Source organism: Esox lucius, chromosome 13 (assembly GCF_011004845.1).
Source record: "Esox lucius isolate fEsoLuc1 chromosome 13, fEsoLuc1.pri, whole genome shotgun sequence".
NCBI classification, from domain to species: domain Eukaryota; kingdom Metazoa; phylum Chordata; class Actinopteri; order Esociformes; family Esocidae; genus Esox; species Esox lucius.
In genome coordinates, this window is record NC_047581.1 from 6,517,870 (window position 1) to 6,530,617 (window position 12,748).

Genomic DNA, 12,748 nt, shown 5'->3' on the forward strand with positions numbered 1-12,748 from the left:
GCACAACCAGGTGGCCTGTGGCAGGAGTTTGTCTGAAGGAAACACAACAAAAGTTGCAGCTAGGAGTTGTCAGGCTAGGTAGTTGTGAGGCGTACTCCAAGTGTTTGGGTCCTCTGCCACTGCAACAGGACACCAAAGAGACCATTCCATGGATTTAAAATACCTCAGCATTTAATTTAGACTAATTCTATTATATGGATGTCACGAGAATGAATACTTAGTTTCCAAATCCATACCAAATTCAAAAAATGGTTCTGATCTCCATTTCTAACATGTTCGGTAGTACCGATCACAAAATGTTTAACCCTTTGAAAGAAGAACAGATCAAATTAACATACTGACAAGTGCAACACCTTAACCAGTATAACAATAATCCATACTGGTTAACAAATAACAGAAGTGCAGTGTGGAGACACCTCAAGCAAAAACGTTAAAGTTGCTAACATTTTGCTCCCTTCAGTCTTTAGTACCGATGAGTTGTCTTAATGCTACATGCACGCATATAGAAAGGCAAACTTTCTAGTATTGTATTTACCTTAACTAAATACAACTCTGCTATATCCGTTAATGTCAGAGCAATAGGTCCTGCCACAGCATCTCCACTGGATTAAGGTATGGTCTTTGACTTTGCCCTTCCAAAACACAAATCTTTCTCTGAGACATTCTTTGGTAGATTTGCTTGATTGCTTTGGGACATTGAAGAAATGTTAGGCCCAGCTTCAGCTCCTTGACTGATGGCCTGAATCATTTCAAGAATCTCCTTGTCCACCTCAGATTTCACAGAACCCTTAATGGTGAACAGTTGACCTGGTCCAGTGGAAGAAAAGCAAGCAAGCAAACGTATATAGCACAAATCATACTTAGAAGCAATTCAATGTGCTTTACAATGAAAAAATATTGAAATGCAATAAAAAAACATTTTTAAGTCAGATTGTTACAGTTCTCTAACCACCCTCCAGGGGGACTCTCCACGCCGTTGTTTCAATCCTTGCACAACGCTAGAATGAACCAGTCAGTCCCTGCGTGATATTATCTCTGCATCGATGTCTTACCTGGCTGTCTCCAGGGGGACATTTATGGCATGTCTGGAGATGTATTTAATATTCATCCTCAATGAATTACAGTTCCCAGAACTGTTTACTGCACCACCCCGGTATCTCAATCCTCACGTTCCAGTGCTTGGATCAACTTGTCAGTCTTTAAATGAAAATTATGGTTTGGTTCAAACTAAATGATGGTTAGGTTTTAGCGCTCTGTCATAGACGTGAAAAAAAGAAGTGTTTTTAATCTGGATTAATCTGGAAAAATAAATAAATAATGTTTGGGGCATGTCTAAGAACTTCTGGTAGTTTATTCCAGTTGTGTGCAGCATAACTGCTAAACGCTGCGTCGCCATGTATGGTTTGGACTCTGGGCTCTACTACTGTATCTGACCTGAGTTCATGGATCTAAGAGCAGCCCCGGATTCCCACCACCATGCTTGAATGTTGGGATAAGGTTATTTTGGTGGTAGACATTGTTGGATTTTCACTAAACATAGCTGTTTTGATTGTGACCAAAAAGTTATATTTTGGATTTATCTGTCAAGCAAATGTACTTCCAGAAATTATTTGATTTATCTAGGGGGTCTCTTGCAAAGTTAAGAATATTTTTGAAAGAAGAAGCTTCCTAAACTTTTCCATTCAGTGTTCTTATTTCTGAAGCATCAGTAAGCTGAGATGCAGCAATGGAGGTCTTTATTGGCAGGACAAATAGATAATGAGAATGTATTACATGCATCCAACCCTATTGTGTGGTCACCTGTTGAATCCAAGCCAGATCAAGTGGTCTTCAGCAGAAGCTAGTGTCTGCAAGAAAAGGTTACTTGTGACTTTGAGATGGCCCAAAGAAGTCCCTGGTCATAGCTCACATGCTTCATGGCAATTTTCAGTGGGAGATGGCTCCATCTAGTGCCTTTGGGTTTTTTGGCAGTAACTCCATCTCTGAAGAAAGGGGATTGTTTTACAGGACTTACAGCAAGTAGTGTAAGATTAAAGGCATATCAAGAAATAAAATGAAGGGGACGACACTGTAACCTCACCTGGTATAAATATCATCCACCGAGTTGACCCCAAAGGCACTACCATCTGTTGCCACCTCAATCATGGAAAGCATGCCATCAATGTTACTCCACCCACTGTATCGGCAGTTTGTTAGGATAACTTATTAACCCTTTTCCATAACTTACATTCATGAAGATGGAGTCATCCTTTTTGACTGCCCAGCATTTTTACTAGTCAGTTAGCTGCTTGGCACTCATGCTTGATATTATTGTGTTTGACATTCACAGCATGTCTCTCTAGTGTTCCTAGACTGTTCCAAAACACTTCTGGTGACATTGTGTGTTCAAACACTGGTGCTGGTTACAAGTCAAACACTATCTTAAATGTTTAAATCAACATTGCAAGTAAAAATACATAAAAAAAAACAACAGGCAACAAGAGTTCTCCAAAACCTGAGAGGAAATGTCACAACCTCTACTGGACAAATTAGCATTTTTGGTACAGACGTTGTCAATTGTTTCAGATTCTCAGTACTACCATACAAGATCAATATCTTGAACTTTCTGAAACTGAATCTTTTCACCTGAAACACCATTATGTATTGTTCTTAAATGATTCCTTTCATCCTTTGACTCTTCCATTATCATAGGAAACATTATAATGGAGGCACCCTTAAAGAAAGCAGTGGTGCACTGTTCCGATCATTTAGTCAGTCAGTTCATTGAAACTATGTTCCGAAACACTTCTGGTCACATGATGCCAGGTGTCTAAAAACTACTTTGAATGAACAGAATCACAGAGACATGAGATTACTGATAGATTGAATGTGTTATTAGTGTGATATTCTTTATAGGGAGCATAGTTAGTAGTATCAAGTTTAAAGTGCTTGAGGAAAAATGCAGGTTTCCACAGTTCTCCAATGTATAAGAGAACATGTTGATGCTTTCCAACAGCAACCTTAACTAGACACCTTATTTAGCAATTTAAGTACAAACATGTTTTACAATCCTAACTTCAGCAGTGGTTTAGCACATAGTATCACTGACTTCTAAGCAACACTAAACAAGATTGATGACATTTTTCTAAACATTCTCAATTGAAACCTCATTGTTTATTGTTGGTCAAATTATTTCTTATTTAGTCCAGCCAAAGGCACTTGCACACATATGCACACGCATGGTTAAATAAAAAGCAAACTGGAATTTCCCTTTTTAAAGCACACAAGCTCTGAACTACTGCACTAAAGACTTTCAACAGAATGTGAAAATATCTATGATCATTAAAGTGATTTTCATTTCTAACCAGAAGATCACTACCAAGAAAATATTTCAAGCATATCAGAAAGCCTCAAAACAAATTTTTCAATTGTCTCTGTGTTTCTGAAAGCATTGTTCTGACCATCACTAGCTTCAGATTCATACTCATCATGAGTGTCTGTCAGCAGACTGAGGATCAGTAGGCCTAATGCAGTGACTCCCATGATGCCTCTGTAAGTCTGCAGGATAACTTTGGTTTTCACCAGGCTTCCCAATATTTGAGCCTTTATAGCACAGCACACAGAAAGTAAATTTTTCAAACAATCTATTCGTTGACCAATCAATTGTAAAATTTTTTTTTTGAGGTGATTGGAGGACTAGATCAGGCAGATTTTTTAACATGGATGTCACCATTAAAATTATCTCCTATTTGAATATCGCTAACTGGATGTGACTTCCTACTTCATTGGCTAAGCCCTACTGATTATTCAGTTGGTCATTGGCTGAACACTCCTGATGATCTGGAAGGATAAGCAATTTAATCATGCAGAAATTACTCAAAATCAACATGGCCTCAATGGTGCTAGCCATCCTGGGACAGATAATCATAATGGCACATTTCTGACCTCTTTTATTCTCTATGGAAAATATCTTATGTGATTGGTCAAAGAACTAGAACACAGGCAACCCAATTCTAAACTATTAGTCATTAATTTGGCTGTTGAACAATAAGAACATAATTTCAGAAAGCAGGTTTAGTGAAAACCTAGAGTTAGTTGAATCAAAGTTGATGGAAACTCTGGGTTTACGGTTTCAAAGAGCCAGTTCAGCCAGTCCAGTTCAGTATGGCAACATACTCTGTGAAGCTAACCTGCTCGCTAGCAGGTTTTATCTAACTAACCCTGAGTTTGTCTTACTCTTTCACTGAAACCTGCCATCTGAATGTATCAGACAGGGTGTGTCCTTTTCTCGAAAAGCCAGTAGAAGCACAAATTCTCAGCAGAAATCTCAGTCAGGGGAGAGAGTGATCAGACCCCGCTTGGATGTTTTATCATTCCCTAATGATTATCTGTTGGAGAATTACAGTTTTTCTCCAATTATTTCAAACCCCTATAAAATAATTTACCTGAAAAATATTCTCAGCCCTCATATTGTTCCTATGATACATGGTGGACATGCTCTTAGTTCGGAACACATTCTTTGTGTTGCAGTTTTCTGTATAAAATCAATGATGCTGAGCATATGTCTAAGGCAACCGTCTCTGTAACCGAGCATATGATCTCTGTAATTCCAAACAAAAAGTTTCTGTACCAAATATTATGTTCTGCATTTCTGATGTATCAAATACTTGCATGCAATAAAATGCAAATTAATTACTTAAAAATCATACAATGTGATTTTCTGGATTTTTGTTTTAGATTCCATCACTCACAGTTGAAGAGTACCTACGATAAAAATGACAGACTTCTACATGCTTTGTAAGTGGGAAAACCTGTATCAAATACTTCTCACCACTGTAAAGAGCACCCAAGCTTGTACACACCTCAGCACAACGGAGCACACTAAGTTAAACCACAGTATTATGTTTAACACCACAAGTGTATCGTCTGGATGCGCTTGGAACCTCAAGGACCACTACACAATATCCCCAATCATGATTTTCCCATGGTCCCTTACCATGACAGCAGCTTACAAACACTCACTCCCACCCCTACATAGCCATAAACAACATCTATATTTCCATCCGGTTCCGGTCATGCCCGACCGAAACAAATCAAAACACTTAGGTCTATTATTACCCCAACCCCTAAAAAACACCCCCTCTCAATCCTGTACTTCCTAGGCTCACAACCAAAAAATTGTCCAGCCTAAAATCCACTAGTTGGAAAAAATCCCGTTGTCCAGATGGAAGAAAAACTAACGATGTTGTAACATGAAATGAAATAGCTATGGCAGTGTAAAGTTAATCTTCAGTCATGCTAGCAATTGCTCAATTCTTATTACTATTCCAAGTAGTAAGTAGATACTAGTAGGCCTATTACTGGCTAATAAGCTGTTAAAACAGCCAGTGGCAAAAGCCATACAGTTCATAGATGCTATTTGTAGTGGAAGTAAACTTAATAAGAAACGTTAGTCAGTTTAACACAATGCTTCATGGTATCTAGCTAAATATTCATACTTGGCGTGATGTTAATTTTTTACAAAATGTCGAGACACAATTTTATGACCAGGTAGTTTGTCCCAATCGGTCCCTACAGTAATCTCTTTCTAATTTAACACGTTAAATGTAGTGTACGAATCTAAAACAAAAATCCAGAAAATCACATTGTATGATTTTTAAGTAATTAATTTGCATTTTATTGCATGACATAAGAATTTGATACAGCAGAAAAGCAGAAAATAATATTTGGTACAGAAACCTTTGTTTGCAATTACAGAGATCATACGTTTCCTGTAGTTCTTGACCAGGTTTGCACACACTGCAGCAGGGGTTTTGCCCCACTCCTCCATACAGACCTTCTCCAGATCCTTCAGGTTTCAGGGCTGTCGCTGGGCAATATGGACTTTCAGCTCCCTCCAAAGATGTTCTATTGGGTTCAGGTCTGGAGACTGGCTAAGCCACTCCAGAACCTTGAGATGCTTCTTACGGAGTCACTCCTAAGTTGCCCTGGCTGTGTGTTTCGGGTCTTTGTCATGCTGGAAGACCCAGCCACGACACATATTCAATGCTCTTACTGAGGGAAGGAGGTTGTTGGCCAAGATCTCGCGATACATGGCCCCATCCATCCTCCCCTCAATATGGTGCAGTCGTCCTGTGCCCTTTGCAGAAAAGCATCCCCAAAGAATGATGTTTCCACCTCCATGCTTCATGGTTGGGATGGTGTTCTTGGGGTTGTACTCATCCTTCTTCTTCCTCCAAACACGGCAAGGGGAGTTTAGACCAAAAAGCTCTATTTTTGTCTCATCAGACCACATGACCTTCTCCCATTCCTCCTCTGGATCATCCAGATGGTCATTGGCAAACTTCAGACGGGCCTGGACATGCACTGGCTTGAGCAGGGGGACCTTGCGTGCACTGCAGGACTTTAATCCATGATGGCGTAGTGTGTTACTAATGGTTTTCTTTGAGACTGTGGTCCCAGCTCTCTTCAGGTCCTTGACCAGGTCCTGCTGTGTAGTTCTGGGCTGATTCCTCACCTTCCTCATGATCACTGATGCCCCACGAGGTGAGATCTTGCATGGAGCCCCAGACCGAGGGAGATTGACCGTCATCTTGAACTTCTTCCATTTTCTAATAATTGCGCCAACAGTTGTTGCCTTCGCACCAAGTTGCTTGCCTATTTTCCTGTATCCCATCCTTGTGCAAATTTACAATTCTATCCCTGATGTCCTTACACAGCTCTCTGGTCTTGGCCATTGGGGAGAGGTTGGAGTCTATTTGATTGAGTGTGTGGACAGGTGTCTTTTACACAGGTAACAAGTTCAAACAGGTGAAGTTAATACAGGTAATGAGTGGAGAACAGGAGGGTTTCTTAAAGAAAAACTAACAGGTCTTAGAGAGCCAGAATTCTTACTGGTTGGTAGGTGATCAAATACTTATGTCATGCAATAAAATGCAGATTAATTATTTAAAAATCATACAATGTGATTTTCTGGATTTTTGATTCTGTCTCTCACAGTTGAACTGTACCTATGCTAAAAATTACAGACCTCTACATGCTTTGTAAGTTGGAAAACCTGCAAAATCGGCAGTGTATCAAATACTTGTTCTCCCCACTGTAATCCCAGTGCCCTAACCATTGCTCCACCAAATCTCCATCATGTTATTAGGGAAAATATAATGTTATATATCATCATAGCACTACCATTACACCACCAAGTCATCTGTTTTACAATATTTTCATGAATTAAAGAGGAATACAATGTAATGGGGTAAGTTGTCACATGTAACAACATGCCCCACAATCAGTGTTGCCCTGACCAGAATGTTATGACAAATTATGCTGCCCTGAGCACATAGCTTGACACAGCCATTCAAACTTAACATAAAATGATAGATAACCTTCACCTTGTCACACAAAGTGTATGGAAAAAATACCATTTGTAATCACCTGATGTTTTGACCTAGACAACTCAAAACAAAGTTAGAAAACCCCTTATGAATATGCTAATATTTGTCCAACTGTACGACTCAAAGACTTTTAGTTTCAGGGTAGAAGACCCTATGACAATGCCCAGGTCTCTCCTAGGCTATCAAACACAATTTATAAGAAAGACACAAAATGCACCTGCTTTTTATCTACGCAATATTGTTTTAACTATTATGGCAGTGAACGCTAATGTTTCACATGCATTTTATGTTATAGCTGTGCCAGTCTAACATGGTTTACAATGTACAGCTTAGTTTTTTCATAGACACATCCCTAATAAGGATTGAACACATATTAGGCTACACTATAATTTGTTCACTTTCATTTATTTATTTAATAGACTATTGCTTTTAAACAAATTAATTGGCCTGTGTACAGATGTAGCCTACCTCTATAAAAGGGCATGTAAGGTGTCACATCTCTAGTGAAATCAAAATATCTGAACACCTCTTTTGTGTGAACTTGCGCTCAAACCAGAGGAAACAGTAAGTGGGGTCTACGTCGTATGCATAAGTAGGGTCTATGCCGAGAAGAGAATCATTCTTAAATTGATAGTTTTCACGTGTCGTCACTGCATATGGGAACACCCACTTGGCGGACAAAACACAGTCTTCTTCCATTGCCCCCCATCGACAACTTTTGCTATTAATATTTTTACTAGTTATACATGTGATGTCCTCCGCGCTCCACCTCTCACGAACGCACCCCTAACTCCACGGCACACGAACGCACCCCTAACTCCACGGCACACGAACGCCCCCCTAACTCCAGGGCACACGAACGCACCCCTAACTCCAGGGCACACGAACGCACCCCTAACTCCACGGCACACGAACGCACCCCAGTCAGATCCCAATCACCCTCATTCTGAGCACCTGTGCCTCCACCTGTGTCTAGTTTATGCCCCTATTTAGTGTGGTTCAGTTCTCCCTGCCCTTTGTGAGGTCATGTTGTCATTCATTACTGAGCCTTCTGTTTTCGCCGGTGCCTAGTGTTATCGTGGTATTGATTCTCGTGTTTTGACCTTCGCCTGATCTGCTCTTCGACTTCGTCTCTAGCCCTGTGATTTTGTATTGTTTCGTATCTTGTGATTCTGACCCTAGCCTGTACGACCGTTCTTCGCCTTGCCCTACTGGGAGTTTGTCTCCCTTATAAACCGCCTGCTGTGATGGCAATTCCATCGATCGACACTCGACCGTCTCAGTTCCAAGGTGTTACGCTGCTATATTATTGTGCTGGGGGATATGAGGAATGCACTACTAACTTTTCTCAGTCTCCTCCAGTTTTAAATTTTAGGAGGAGATGAGGTCCTGGTCCACACCTGCGGATTACCTGGTTTAGGGGGCCCGTTGCTGTCCCTGTCCTTGTCCACCTGGTCATACTTCTGACCTAGTCTAAAATCAAATAGACTCTGGATTAAGCCCAGGGAAATTTATTTATTATAATATCTCACCCGGCACAGCCAGAAGAGGACTGGTCACCCCTCTGAGTCTGGGTCCTCTCTAGGTTTCTTCCTAAAATTCGGCCTTCTTAGGGAGTTTTTCCTAGCCACTGAAATTCAACACTACTATTGTTTGCTCCTTGGGGTTTAAGGCCGGGTGTCTCTGTAAAGCACTTTGTGACAACTGCTGTTGTAAAAAGGGCTTTATAAATACATTTGATTGATCTTAAAGGAGTAAGAAACAGAGACAAAATTCTTTGCAAATAAGAGAGTAGCGTCAAACACAAACATAATCGTCCAAGGAGTCTCTAACTCAATACAGGTCAATTATCAGTATATAAGGGAGGAAAAGGGGTGTGGTAAGATGCTGCCCGTCTGTCTTATGTCAATACAACTCATTCCCTCTGTTCATGTCCTAAGTCACATGTTGTCCTCCCCATCTGGGTATCCTCCTCAACCCTTGAGGGGGACCTAAAGCATCTGGACAACCTACAGATTTACGATTAACCCTAATATCTACTGTTACCAATCAAGAATGCCCCCTAGGACAAATACCAGATCCCTCTCTAACACATTCATTTTCACATCCAAACAATGGGACTCTGTCCTTTAATCAGTAAGAATGCATCAGAGGTTTCAGAATTTCCACAACACTGCTCCGCGATTGGAACCAGCCTCTCTCCCTCTCCCTTTCCCCATTCATTACAGAATACCTCACCTTAACGCATGGATCCAGCGGAGCTACTCCACCGTTTACAGCAACAGGAGGACCGCATCAAGGAGTTGTGTCGCCTCCTCCATCAGGTCACCACTGCTCCTGCTGCTTCGTCTGGCCAGACCAGTCCACCTGCTGCTTGCCCATCTATGGCGGTCCCGGCGAAATACGACGGATCCCGGTCACTGTAAAGGCTTCCTCGTTCAATGCTCCATCTACTTCTTGCACCACGCCCATTCCTTTACCACGGACACTGATAAGATCCACTTCATCATCTCCCTCCTGACTGGTAAAGCCCTGGATTGGGCCACCGCCCTGTGGTCTGCTGACAGCCCCGAGATGAAAACCCTGGATCAGTTTTTGAACCTCTTTAGGGAGGTGTTCGACCACCCACTCTCCGGGCGTAGTGTGGGGGACCAGCTGTGTGACATCGGACAGGGAGAACGAACGGCAGCAGATTATGCATTGGAGTTCCGGACTCTGGCAGCCAGTAGCGGATGGAGTGAGTCCGCCTTGTTAAAACTACTTCTCTTGATTTTTTCTGCTGGCAATCTGAATAAGAATTTGACAACTGCAGATGTAAATAGGGACTTTTAAATAGGGAAAATATATTTGAAGTAACAAGCTTGGTGTTTATTAGAATTTGTTAGACTGTAGATCGTTAGTTACCGGGAATGTAACTCTGGTTATATGAGTGGAGCGGAGCCCCCAAGAGGGGCTTTAGCTCCTAGTGGTTTACCCTGGCCACATCCGCGGCCGTACTGAAAACTCATTATTCAAGATGCGTCAGCCAATCAGGGCACGCCTGCCCCTATATAGGACCCGTGAGCCCAGAGAACACCCTCCCGAGATTATTCAGCATTACTTGTGGGATGGCAGGGCAACAGGTTTAGTGGGCTCCGCTCCGCTCCACTCATATAACCGGAGTTACATTCCCGATAACTAATGTTATATGTCATGGAGCTCCGCCCCCTAGAGGGGATTTAGCTCCTAGTGGTTCACGGCGGAGGAAGCGAGCCAAAGATGTACTCCCTGCCGGAACACCAGTAAGCTCACAGGGTCCAGTAAAAACCGACCCCAAAAACCCCAAGACGATAACATCCCTGACAGCTGACAAGGTCAGAAAGGGATGATCGAATGTGTAATGATGGAATCCCCCTTAGTGTAGGCCCATGAACACATAGGCCACCCCGGGGAGAAAGGAAGTTGAGCTCAAGCGAGAGGGAAACGTATCCGTTCCACACAAACACAACAGAAAATACCCATGCACCACACATCACGAGATGAGAGGCATGAGAATACAAAAAAATATGAAATGTTAGGGAACACCCCTGGGAGGAGGCAAACCTACACCAAGTGTATCGGTAGACAGTGACAATAACCCTAAGCCAACAAACCACAGGGTCCAGCATTGAGAAGGAGAGGATAGAATCAATGCAAAGCATGTGATTCCTTAACCGAGTTCAGAGATCTTGGGCAGCCGCACCAAGGACCGAAAGAACAAGGGAAGACGGAGACACGTCTAGTAAATAGAAATGCCAGGGCCAGACCCTGAGAGCTCCTGAGAGCGATAGAAGGTGTAGAATCAAGCCCTCCGCTTGGGACAGTGCATCCTGCCTGGGCGGAACTGACCACGAACAGTCTGCCAACAACTGGATCATCATCTACCCGGAGCTAAAGAACGTCGACGGCAAAAATTATCAGGCTGAAGTAGAGTAATCAGTAAGCACTCAGCAAGGATTTGCTGAATAAAAAGGGAGGGCGTTCTCTGGGCTCACAGGTCCTATATAGGGGCAGGTGTGCCCTGATTGGCTGACGCATCTTGCATAACAAGTTTTAAATACAGCCGCTGAGGCGGCCAGGGTAAACCACTAGGAGCTAAAGCCCCTCTTGGGGGCGGAGCTCCACGACATATAACTGTAGACCTAACATTATAGTTCAGTGGCATGTAGTCGGCAGTTCTTTAAACTTATAGATATTAGCAAATTTAAATCACCAAGAAAGTTTAGTGAGGAAGTTGATGTGCCATGTTAATGGATACAGTTTAGTAATTTAGCAGATGCTCGTATCCAGAGTGACTTAAATATAATGCATACATTTTACAAAATAAGGTGGAACAAACAACTCACTAATATTGAGTACACTCCAGTCAGTTATTGGCAGAAGTCAGTGCATGTCTTGAAGGTAGGCAGGGCAAGCTAACCTTGTTGCCTTGTAGCCAGGCACTATGGATTGTAGCAAAAAAGTAAAAGAGCAGCACCATCTTGTTGAGGTTGAGCTCGAAGTGGTGGGCCAACATCCAAGGAAGGTGTCAGTAGGGGGAAGCAGAACAATAGTGTCATCTGCATAGCTACATTCAACAATATGACAGTGCCAAATAACTTTGTGTATTGACTGAACATGACCAAGAACCAAGCCTTGGGGAAAACCAACAGTGAGTTGCGGCCTGGGCAGGTTTACAGTACCGAAGTTAGTTGGTAGATCTAGGTGAATAAGAACAGAGTTTGTTTAAGCATTGGGAAGAGCTTTGGCTATATAGAGAAGAAAAGTCTTGATCGAGTGGCATGTCTTGAAGCCTGACTGTTTAAGGTCGAGGAGATTGTTCTGAGAGAGCAGAGTTAGTTACTTAGGTTGGGTGAGCAGTGTTATAAGAACCAGAACAACATTAATGTCATTTTGTATACCTCAGGTACCAAATGTAAACTCATACAGTATGTTTGCTTAGCTAAGCAATGAATGCATTGAAATTAATAGTTAATAATTAGCTGAAACTCCTACAAGAACAACACAAAATAGTTAACAGAATATAAGGTAAATCAATAAATGAAAGTGTTGAAAGATGCAGGCTTCAGTGATGACAAGTTGTCCAGTTACTGAGGCAGCCAAGCATCCTCAAACCAAATGGACCCTCCTTTGAAAAAAACTATCAGGGATCCAAAGAACCTTATCTTGCTATCAGTGTTCTTGTCTGTTGGTATTGGGTTCTAATTGTGGAATGCATTGTTTGGCATTTGCCACTATGAATTACATCAACAATCAAGTGTGTCATTTTGAAATGGCCTAGTCAACGTCGAAACCAAAATCCAATTTGGATGGTGTAACCGGACCTGAAACAAACTGCAAGCAATTTATGGGGTGATTAC